The sequence below is a fragment of the Lactuca serriola genome, chromosome 4 (genome assembly GCF_051521515.1).
Source record: "Lactuca serriola cultivar US96UC23 chromosome 4, Lser_US96UC23_V15, whole genome shotgun sequence".
Lineage (NCBI taxonomy): Eukaryota > Viridiplantae > Streptophyta > Magnoliopsida > Asterales > Asteraceae > Lactuca > Lactuca serriola.
The window spans coordinates 224,412,538-224,425,336 of NC_136411.1; the positions used below are offsets into that span (position 1 = coordinate 224,412,538).

At 34.0% G+C, this 12,799-nt stretch overlaps 1 pseudogene; it reads left to right on the forward strand.

Annotated features, from left to right (window-relative positions):
* Window positions 1–222: 222 nt before the first annotated feature.
* LOC145100550 (acyl-CoA--sterol O-acyltransferase 1 pseudogene) lies at window positions 223–1,457 on the forward strand (annotated as a pseudogene).
* Window positions 1,458–12,799: the final 11,342 nt, after the last annotated feature.

Sequence of the window (12,799 nt, forward strand, 5' to 3'; positions counted from 1 at the left end):
CGATATCTAAGTAGCTACATTTACTATCGAAGTAGCTACATTTATTGTAATATGCTTACTTACACGCCACCCAAAAATAGTCGGACATTATAATTCAATGAGCATCTAACCCGTTTAATAAGCATTTTTAAAAAGGAAAATGATGTGGAAATATTATCACATTTTAGGGTTATATATTGCTCTACCACTAATTATAAGTTATGCTCACAACAAAGGAAAAAAAAAGCAGATAAATAAAAGCTCTTGACATGGAAGGAGAGGTGTACAATCTAATTGTAGATGGGAGTATTCTTTTGGCATCACTTTTCTATTGCCATGGCGTTGGCTTGTTTATTGCGCAAGGTACAACTAGATTCATGCTTCTATTTCCAGTCATATGTCTCTTCCTATGTCTTCCATTAAATCTCCACACCATGTTTTTATGTTCTCCAACCTCTTTCTTTATATCCTTGCTTGGAACCTTCAAGCTCATTCTATATGCCTTGGGCCAAGGCCCCTTGTCTTTGTATCCACCTCTCTCTTTATCTCACTTCGTATTTACTACTTGCCTACCCATCAAGATCTTGCGAAATCAAGAAAAATCATCTCAACATATCACCAAGAACAAGAAATCCCTCAAACATTATGTTCCTCCGATTCTGCTGTTTATCATCACAGTTATGACACACCGTTACAAATATCGTCTTCACCCGTTACTTATCACATCTCTACATGCATACTATCTATTCATCCTTCTTGAATTCTTGCTAGTCTTGACAACGTTTTTAGCTGGATATATAGTCGTGGTTGAATTCGAGCCACTTTTTGATGATCCTCACCATGCTACATCGTTGCAAAACTTTTGGGGAAAAAGATGGAACCTCGTGGTGTCTAACATACTACGCACTACCATATACCATCCTTCACGTGACATCTTTAGATACGTGGTTCCTCAAAGATGGGTATCAGTGCCAGCAGTTTTTGTGACATTTTTAGTGTCGGGAGTAATGCACGAGTTGGTCTTTTATCATCTTGGGCGATTGACACCAACAGGAGAACTCACGTGCTTCTTTCTAATTCAAGGGATTTGTGTTGGAATGGAGATTGTGATCAAGAAAACCATGGGTGTGCGATTTCAACCCCCGCCTATTGTGGCCCAGACATTAACTTTGTCATTTGTGATGCTTATTAGCTTTAGGCTGTTCTTTCCATCTTTCTTGCGTCTAGATCCGTATGGTAGAGCTTGTAGAGAGATTATGGCATTTCTAGGTTTCGTTAAGAGTGGCAAAATACTTGGCCCTATTGAGTATGCATGCCCCTTCATGTGAAAAAGGGCCAAAATCTACTTAAATATATAACCTACTAATCAAGGGTCGGAGTTATTGTATGTTTCTTGCTCTAGTGTCATAAATGTTATCTGGATCATTATGTTTAAACCTTAGGTAAAAAACAATTAAATGTATGTATATTTTGGCCTACCCGTTTCAAGTTGAACTTTGCAAATTGAATTTATTCGAACAATTGACCTTTTGATGCAAAAGTTGATCTAAAAAGTGAAAACAAACAAAACAATAATTAATATTTGAAAAACATTAACTTAATTAATCCCAAAACAAAATGTCGAAAAGCAGAATTCATAATTTATACTATATGATATATCTCAAAACAAAACAAGAATGAAATCAGAATTCAAAACATTAAATTAAAATTACAAAACAAGATTTAAATGATGCTATGTGGAAAATGATCAGAATTCTGAGATATACAAAAACAATAAACTACTAAACAATGGTTAGCCACAAAAGTTAGAAGACATAATTCGGAATTTACTTCAATTCTCAAGAACACAGTCAAGCTGCTCACATAATTAAACTTGGGGTCATCATAGGTACAACTCCACTAAATATCAAAGTTAAAATACTAAAAGATGAAAACGCAAAAGTGAAAAGCTTTGTAACGGCCTAATCTTGCAGTTTGCAACACCCGTAATTTCAATAATAGTTGATGAGACTTTCTTTTACGATGTTAGTTATTGATTACTAAATTTAAACATACCATAAAATAATACCTATTATATATTTGATAACATTCCTACTCAGTTATAATATTGATTCGATTATAATATTGATTCGAAATTTGTTGACCCATATTTCATAAGTTACCGACTTATGTTATTTTGATCGAAATATGTATATATATGTAAGTATTAATTTACTAAGTTATATATATCGTAAAGAAAAGGATATATAATAATGTGAAGTGTGTTTTCTTTATAACATAAAGGAGAAAGAAAAGCGTATGTATGTATGTTTTCATCAAGCATACATCCATTACCATACAGACAAAAAATGAATAAAATATATTTATTAAGCATGGAAACGAAAACCAAAATGAATATGCTTAACTGCTTATTCACTAAAACGAGTACATATTCATTGATACGTGTCAATTTGAAAGGTTGTATTTCAATAATTTTGGGCAACAATGTATGTAGGATGTACGAATACTTTGGATAGGCACTAAAAGTATATATGTAACCTTTATTTGGGATAAGAATGTTGAAGGGATACGTGTTGATTTTAAAGCTACTCTCAAGTATAGTATTATTATAAATAGAAACATTACTATAAATAGAAGTATTTCAGACTGAGTACATATATGGCAAAATAAATATTTTAAATCTATAAAAATTTTGATATAGTAAGTTGGTATTTTGAAATGGTTTATCAAAATTAAACATTTATTGTAAATGGTTTTTACTTAAATGTTTTTAAAGTTATTGTTTTTGATAACTCTGATAAGTATTTTTAGGGAAAATGGTAGAAAAATCACTATGTTTTCATAAAATTTGATTTTAAAAATATATTATTTTTTTATAATCTAGTCACTAAATTTTTTATTTTTGGCAATGTTAATCATTTTGTCGGTCAACTTAGTTACCCGAAATCATGTCATTTTTTGGTGACATAATATTAACATGATATAATGATTGGTAATCTTTTGGTCACATCACATTTTGGATGTCAAATTAAGAAAAAAAAAATGTAGAAATTTTATGATAATTATCCAAAATATAGTAACTTTTATGTAACTAAGAACTTTGTTTATTTTTATAATAACTTTTGTAAAAAAACTAAACTATGTAGGACATTCAACTTTAGACTCTTCTACAACCCACAATTGAATGCTCGATCATCCAAATGGAGAAGGAATGATAGACACACTGCCATAAGGTACTCAGTACCTTGTACAAACATCAAGTAAGAAGACAAAATTGATATCAATTCAAACCTTATGAATAGTTAAATACCATTCACCGCCACAAACAAAATTATAATTAGTTATTCCAACCATATAAATATCATTCACCAACAAGGCTTCTGGGAGGCTACTTATTTTGACCATTAACTCTTAGATTCTTCTCTTTTATCATACTTGTACTAAGTTGAGCATTGTAGCATAATTTCGCCTCTCATCTACAATTACGGATGATCATTTGGTTATATAGTGATTCTTAATATCCAAGTTCTAGACAAGAAGATTAGCATATACTATGACAAAAGTAATCAAAATACGAAATATAACAAACAGAAACACAAATAAATCAAATTTATATACTAGATTCATAATCAGAAAACATACTTAAATATTGATGTTTACAACAGAATCATAAATACGAAAATATGTAGATTGAGGCATGTGAGTTGCAGTGTCCTAAGACAGAAATTCTCTTGGATGGGTCTGTCTTGAGGATACAACAATCAATTCAATAACATATCTTGAATCTGTCGAAATTCACCATGATCCGTTTGGTATGAAGAACGATTTTTGAGAGAAAGTGTGGTTTTCATTAGCTTTCAAATTATGTTTGATTCCATGTATTTATAGGCTTCCAATAGTAGTTGTAAACCACCAATCGAAATTAACTGTTAAAAACTGTCTGTAAATAATTTTATATTTAACAAAATTTGTTTTTTTACTAAATAAATAAAAATTAATTAATTACTAACTAATTTTGGATTTAAAAAAATATATATTATTTAGTTAAGAAGAGCTCAAAGGCCCAATGCCCTATCTTTGATCATTAATATTTAATAAATTCAAGACTACTACTAGTTAAATTTGACTAGTCCAACACCACAACCCAAACCCAAGATGTTTAACCAATTATTTGATCCATTCGATTAAATGGGTGGGAGAAGTTCTATAAAAAAGGAGAAGGTTTTTTCTTCTTCTTACATGGGACAAGTCTCGCATTGTATTATTTAGAACAAAGTTCCAACAGCATATTCAAACACTCATCTAAGGTCTATTAAACACGCATTTCTTCAAAAGCAATGGGTTATGAAAGTGAAAAGGATGCCTTAAGTTTTTGGGAGAATGGCTGTGAACAAATTGAAGGATATAATGTTGGCAGTTAAGCTCCTCATATGAGTCTACAAACATTATGCTTTTGTGTGGCCTGTGAGGTTCGAAAGTCCCATGATTTTCATCAAAAAAAAATCATTTATAATTTGATAAAGTTCCTAGCAAAAAATCAACAATTATTTAAAACATATAACATTTTTCCATAATCAAATATGATTATTTATATTGTGATAAAAATTATTATCCAGAATAGTTTGTAAATGAGTATAAACAAGGGTTTTCACTTTTCACCCCTCGCGATGCAGCGGGGTGTTTTGCAAAAGGTTTTTTGTATATACACTAAACAACTATTACATATTTGCTATACATTTATATGTTACCCAAAACTATATTCAACATCACTTTGAAACAATTGTGCCGCATTCACTTCCAAGAAATATGTAGAAGAGTGTGTGTTGCAAAAACTATTATATTTTGGGCTATGTATTGTCGGTGTCTTCCGTTCACATCCTAACTTCAAAATTTCAGATGACGTCGGCACCTCTTCAAGACCTTAATATTTGAGTGCTCTCTGTAGTCGTGGATTTTCCATCTTATGTGAAGTCGGACATCGTCCATCTGCTACTGAACTAGAGTTTTATGGTATAATCTAGATAATGGATTTTGATTTACAGATTTAATTTTATTTGTTAATAACGATTTCGTTTTGTTACATGTATAAGTCGTTTCTCATTAAACATCTTGGTGCTCAATTACTTTAACCATTGAACAACTTTTGTACAGGTCCCAATTATAAGTCATGAAATGGAATTTGTAGTTTGGGTAATGCTATTGAGTAAAAAAGTGCAATTCTTTACTTTTGTTGTCAAGCTTGAAACACTTATGACATAAAGTTTGCTTTCTTTGTGATTTTATAGATTATGACATAAAATACTCAATTGAAGATATTGACCGTATTGTTCACCGGACAAAGGTTGTGGTCCCCTTTATCTTTGTAATTTTAATTTTTTTTTATTTAAACAAGTGACCATTACCAGAATATACATTCCATTTTTATCTATTTATCTACTTGACTCTTTTCTATATCGATTAAACCATCATGGACTTTTTAACCGGTTATAGGCGAAAGTGAAAAAAAAACATGGACTACTTTTACCATTTTAGCAATTAGGTCAATAAATTATAATTTTCTGTAAATTTATCTACTATTTAAGTCAAAACTCTATTTTGTTAATGTCAGACCCCTAAACCAGGATGGCGGAAACGTCTGAGGGTGGATGACTTCATGAACAGTATCACAACATAATGTACAACAGTGATCAAATTGTCACCACTAGAAATTTTGGTGTCTTGTAACTACAACACTTATAACAACTATGAATCAATAACATGAAAGCATGCATGATGTTTATTCTATAACAACAAAACTTCATCAAATACTTCATTCTAGCCCTACAAATGGTCAACAAAGAATTGGAAACCTTTGAAATTCCAATTTGAGTTCATTTTGAACTAGGATTTCCTTATTGGGCCTAATGGACTAATAAACTTCCAAATTATCCATCTTGAATCTAAAACTCTCTAATGGGCCCTAAATGGACCCATATACATGAAACATAATATTTTTGGCCTTAATGGGTCACAACCAAATTAATTTAGCCCTATTCGGTCATAAAAATTACACTTTGATTTATTTGGGCCTAAACATCATCTAAGTGAGTCATAATATGGGCTAAACACTCAAAAGCCCAAATCTTCTCTTTTCCCTCTCCAATCTCGGCCCAAGCCCACAAGGAAAGAAAGAGTTGACTTTGTGTGTGCCAACTCATTTTTATCTAGTGGACTTCCATGCATACTCTCATACTTCCATGCACCTATCTCATCAACCTTCTCTCTTCTCTCCTCTCGGCCGAACCCAAACACACACACACACACACACTTCACTCAAACTCTCTCAAAAGAAACTCTCTCTACTCCCCTCCAAATTTTCGAGATCTAGGAAGCTTTCAAGGAGATTTTTCCTACAAACACATCATCTAAGTGTAGTGACAAAGAACATGGTTTGGCATGCAGAATTAAAGCTTGCACAATTGAACATGGTGATTTGGGTGTTTAAGAGATATATTGAATGTATATGGTGTTACAAAAAGGATCTAGATCTAGACTACATAAATAACACACACTTACACACTCACTTTTACATCTCTCAAGCACACCTCTACAAGTGGTATGAACCCATTATTTATAGAGGTGTTTACATGTCTCTCTCTCACTCTCTAACAAATGGGTCTAAAGGCTAAAGCACCACATGCAAGTGGGTTTTACAAAAGTCAAACATTTACAAAGTCATGAACGAATAACTTTGCACCCCAACATTTCTCCCCCTCAAAGTTAGGAATGAATGACCCGCTTCAAATCTTCCAAAACCAAGCACTACGCGGTTCGAGCCTCAAAGGTGACACATGTCGAAACGAACTTCAATCTTCAATTCTTCCATGATTCTTCAATTTGGGCTCTAGGATGTGAGACCATACAATCCAAGCAGCAACGAATGATTAACTTCAAATAATCACCCCAAAGTTGCGCATAAAAACACACCCCAAAAATGTTCAATAAACCAAACCCATTTCGAATACATCACTTCCGAACTTCCAATTGCATCATCTCGTGAGCTTTAAAACTTCAAGATCACTTCGGTCTTCAAATCCGCGTAATATGAAAAATTCAAGTTCGAATTTCCATATAAAACTTCTCCCCCTTTTTATAATCGAAATTTGATTATAAAACTCCAAAGGAAAAAGAACGTGCTCTATTTGGAATTTTTCATGTCAAAACTCCCCCTTAACATGTGGCATAATCTTTGTGCTTCAATCCGGAAAATCCAAAAAATAATGAATTTTTATCTTCGTTCACGGATCGCCTTTGACAAATTTTCTCAAAAATGGGTAGAAATTGTCAATTTCAAAATTCTACAGTGACCCGTTGCGCCAAAAACAGTCAAATATGCGAAACACACTCCCATTTGCGAAATTGGGTAAAATGTGTAAATTCGCACAAACTGCATGGACCAGATTTGAAAATATTCCAATTTCTCTTAATTTTTACCCCAAATGCGAAACTGGGTAAAATTTGCCTTCTTACGAATACTTCAGGGATGCGAAATGAAAATTCTGTACTTTTGTCTTTTTATTACCCCATTTTGCGAAGTTAGTCCATTTGAATTATTTCATGAAAAGATGAGGGACCAAATGCGAAACTATTAGCTTTCTTCCTCAATTCGCATTTATACGGTAAACACTTCGCATTTTCATTCACACCTCTTTCGCATCTTGTATCCATCCGTCTTTGAGTTCATTCGCATTTCAGTTGTCTTCATTCTCATTAACTGAGAAATTAATCAGTTGTCTAAGATTCGCATTTCAGTTGTTTGAGAAATCCAGATGCGAACCCAGATGCGAAACCCATTTATTTCAAATGCGAACCAACCAAAAATCATCAACCACATACTTGTCTCACCAAATGCGAACTGAATATCACCATTAAATTCTCTTCGCATTCTATAGATGCGAACACAATCCAGATCTCCGACTCCAAGCTTGCGAAATCAAAATCAATTAACCTCAAACATCAAATCGTGAACTTCTTATGCGAACTGTTTTGACCCACAAAACCAAATGCGAACTCAATTGATGTCATATGCGAACTGATTTCATAGATGCGAACTATTGGTCATCAATCGTTCAAACCTTCAACTTCATAACCAAGAACAATATGTGAACCCAAATTTAATCTTTAAATTGATTCACCAAATGCGAAGTGAATAACAACCTGAATCACCTTCGCATCCTTGTTATTCCCATCGACCCAGTTAATCCTTCACCCTTTGCTTTCCAAGACTGGGATGTATTCCAAAATTGACAATCGTTCTTAAGCCACAAACAGTCAACGTCATTTAATACCAAAAAAATCGGTTACGATTCAAAATTAATCAAGAACACATATATCACTTGTGTCACTGTGTTCGACGTAAGAACACAAACTCAATCAACTTTTGAAATTGAACCCAAATCAAACATAATATCGATTCCAAATCACATTTCAGTGATGAACCTTCAATTTTGACTTTTTGGTTGACCCCGATAAACACCAAAACTATCGATCTTTAATCTAATTTTGGATCAAACACCCATTTTTAACATAAATCGTAACATTCTCCAACTGTTCCTCATCGTGTTCTTGATCAATTTGATCAAAATCAAAAAATCAATCTCCGACTTCTTCACTGGAACTTGTATAAAATCGAGTTCATCATATTACAAATCATAAGAAATCGACACTCATTTTCAGATATTCATTCAACATCGATCGAAAAAGAAAAAAAATAATGAGAAGTCGAGATTAAGAACTGAAGAACAACTGATTATGAATGATCGATAAAATGCAATCGGATATTAATATCAAACGCAAGCAGATCGATTCAAGACTAGATGAATCGATAGAAGAACAATGATTAATATCCATCAATGAAACTGATTTGATACAACCGAATTTTGATTCAACATACAAGATCGTGATTATCGATTTGCAAGAACAAGAGAATAGATGTCTGACATATGAAAAGAATCAGATACATCGAATATATCAGTTGGATTACAAGTTTGGGCTCAATATGTTTGAATGAACAGTAATGGATCGAGATTTTTGGGCTCAAAGTTATCAATCATATATCGATCATTGATTAGGCTTCAACAAATCATGAACAGTAATATTGAGACTTTGGATCACGGAAGATGAACAGTAAATTTTATTTTGTTTTTGGTTTGAATTTGATCTAAACAAAAATTGATTGGATCAACAATGAGGTTTGAAACGAATTAGATCTAATGAATCAAAACGATCAAAAATCAAGAACACAAAGCACAAATCCAAATATTACGAGAGATCATAGAGAGAGACTCACCAAAACTGATCAAATTGCGACAAAAGTTGCCAAACCGAGAATCGTTCTTCGAAAGTCACGTTGATGGTGAAAACCAAGCTCTGATACCAATTGTAGTGACAAAGAACATGGTTTGGCATCCGGAACTAAAGCTTGCACAATTGAACATGGTGATTTGGGTGTTTAAGAGATATATTGAATGTATATGGTGTTACAAAAAGGATCTAGATCTAGACTACATAAATAACACACACTTACACACTCACTTTTACATCTCTCAAGCACACCTCTACAAGTGGTATGAACCCACTATTTATAGAGGTGTTTACATGTCTCTCTCTCACTCTCTAACAAATGGGTCTAAAGGCTAAAGCACCACATGCAAGTGGGTTTTATAAAAGTCAAACATTTACAAAGTCATGAATAAATAACTTTGCACCCCAACACTAAGGTAAGTTGATGTTAAATCCATGATCTAGCTACTTCATTTCATCCAAAAATCTCTTCTGAATCCATTTAATCTTGTGATCTTGCACCTTAGAAGCATCTAAGTTGGAGATCCTCCAAGAAGACTTGCTAGGATCAAAATTTCTTCTTCTAGTCTTCTTCAAAACCGAACCTACAACTCAAGGTGAGCTTCATACCCCTCTTTTTTCGGTTTTCATATGTTTTATGGGGGAGAATACAAGAAAATGTGTAGATCTATGTGTATATATATGCTATGTGTGATTTTATGCATGTATGTGTGTGATTTTATGTGTTTTTTTTGATGAAAATGCAACCAAAAGGGGTATTAACTCGAGATCTATGACATGAGAAAGGAAAAAAAACATAATCTAAGTTATTTTACACTAATCTAGTTAAGAAAAATCGCTTATAAGGTTATGAGGAACATATTCTAACATAAAACCCATTTTAGGACTTAAATTGTCAAAAATACAAAACTTGGGTTAAAAACTGTAAATTCACGGTTTCTTGAGGGTCAAAAGAGTCAAAACAGTTTCTATAATCAATTTTCTGAATATTAGAATTTTCAAAGGACTTGAAATGCAAAAAAAATTAGCTTATTGGGCTAAATTTGGGCTTTTCGGCCCAATAAGCCCATAATTGCGAAATTTTGAAGTTTTAAGGGGTTGAATTGTAACATTCTGCAAAACAGGGGATAAGAAGTAAAATAAAACTATTTCAAAAGTCAAAAATGCTTTTCAATTTCAAAAAGGATAAAAAATGTAAACTTTTTATATTTTGGGCCAAAACTGTAAAAGTTGCGAAATAAGGGGTTCTAACCGAGAAACTCCATTTAGGAAGGGCTAAAGCTGTTTGCAAAATAAATTTTGGGTTAAAATGTCTTATCAACAAGTTTATGATACAAAAGTGTCAGGAAAAACGTTTTAAGGACTAAAAATGAAATTCTTTTATATAAAGGACTAAAAGTGTTATTTTTATAAAAGAAATGTAGTGAAAAGGTAAAAAAACATACTTTTAAACAAATTAATTCATTAAGACAAAATACAAGATACCCGACTAGCGATAAAACGGAAAACGAATACACCTTCAATACCAAATATCGTTATAAACGAATTGATTCGGCCTCGAATCAATACAACACAACAAGCATCTAATTAAAAACACCTCAATAGATACGTGATGACTACAATGAGCAAAACTAAAAACTTTGGGCTTATGAGTTTCAAATCATGCTTGTTGGGCCTTGCAAGCCCACCAACATGATCTTTAGGCCAAAAGGGATAACGCTTATATGTTATTGGGCCTTCAATGACCCAATATTTTATAAAAGGACTTTCAATAGCTTTTATGTGCTAGTGGGCCAAAGTGTCCCGTTAGAAAAGCTAGTAAGGTCACAGTAATCAAGTGCGAGTTGGACCATCGTGTCTTTCGCATCCACGACAGCCTAAGATACTTACGATAGTAGTGGGACATAATACTCCCCATCTCTTCGTTTGTTAAGGCTTACGAGAAATCAAAGTAGACAAAAATTAGGACGGTATATAATATGGATTAATCAATATTCATTCGTTAAGACAATACCAAAATCAGTAATCACGAATACATTTCAACATCGGAAAACATCGGGTTTTCCGGGGAATTCAATACTACTCGTTCGAAACTTTATAACTATATTACAAAATACCCTTCATATATATATATATATATATATATATATATGTGTGTGTGTGTGTGTGTGTGTGTGTGTGTTTAAAATCATTCATGCATGAACTTATGGATCTTCACACTTTGATAAACAAAAGTCTTTTCAGAAAATATCGGATTTTCTGGGTTTTACAAAATACACAAATCATTTTATCACAACATTGCTTATGAACTCACCAACATTTCATATGTTGACGTTTTTCAAAAATAACTTGTATTCTCAGGTAACAGGTAAGCGTAAGAGTTATAAGAAGTAATGTTAGATGTTATGTTGTTAAATGTACTCAAACTATTTAGGTTATGAATGTGTAGTGTTAAAACAATGTACTTGATGTGAACAATTTCAGTTGTAATATATTGATGCATGGTGACGCTTATGTTATGATTCATGTATACTCATTGTGATGATATTCAATTAAAGTCACGCGAGCCTTCGGACGTTTCCGCCGTCTGGTTCGGGGGTGTGACAGGTTGGTATCAGAGCATTGTTTATAGTGAACTAGCATATCTAACCACACATTGATATGCCACTATAAACCAAAAAGGGACTAACCCAACTCTAAACAAAGCAAAACAAATAAGAACACAACTATAAAACATCTTTGCCTGTGTGAATTAGGAAACAAAATATAATACCAAACCAAACAAGATAATGCTATCATCTCGGGTAAGCCGGGACTGTTCACGGTTGTATCAAGGAGAGGATGTAGCCTGATCAACTACATTTCCTCCAAGGTGCAACTATCGCGTGTCCCGAGGAAATCACGATGGTAGGAAAAACCTAAAAGCATACCCCGTTAGCACCAAAAAGAGAACAGCGACTCAATCCATATGTCTTAGGAATGATATTAGCATGTTTATACACCCTCGCAGACAGCATGGTTGGTTTCCATCACCCTGGAGATCCTTATTTCCCTATTCAGGGGAATACCGGATGGCTGGAAGAATCAGAGGAAGAACCTGAAGAGGATCCCGAGGAGGAGTCTGAAGAGGAACCCGAGGAAGACCCCGAGGAGGAATCCGAGGGGGAACCTGAGGCGGAAGCCAAAGGAGGACCTGTCGAGCCAGTGGTGGACCGGGAGGAGGAGGAAGCCGAAGGGGATCTCGAGGAAGAACCCAACGAAGAAGAAGATGGTGATTCGGACGCAGAGTCCGAAGTCATCAACCCCCCTTATCCGATTAGGGTGCCCGCTTATCGGGTAGGCCCCACTGGTCCTACACCCCCTGGGGTATCAACCTTTGGAGGTGGAGTAGGCAGCAGGGACAGCGACCCCCGTTCGTCATGTCACGCGAGTTCTAAGACCTGAGGGATAGAGGACCGGCCGATCGTGCTCTTCCGGT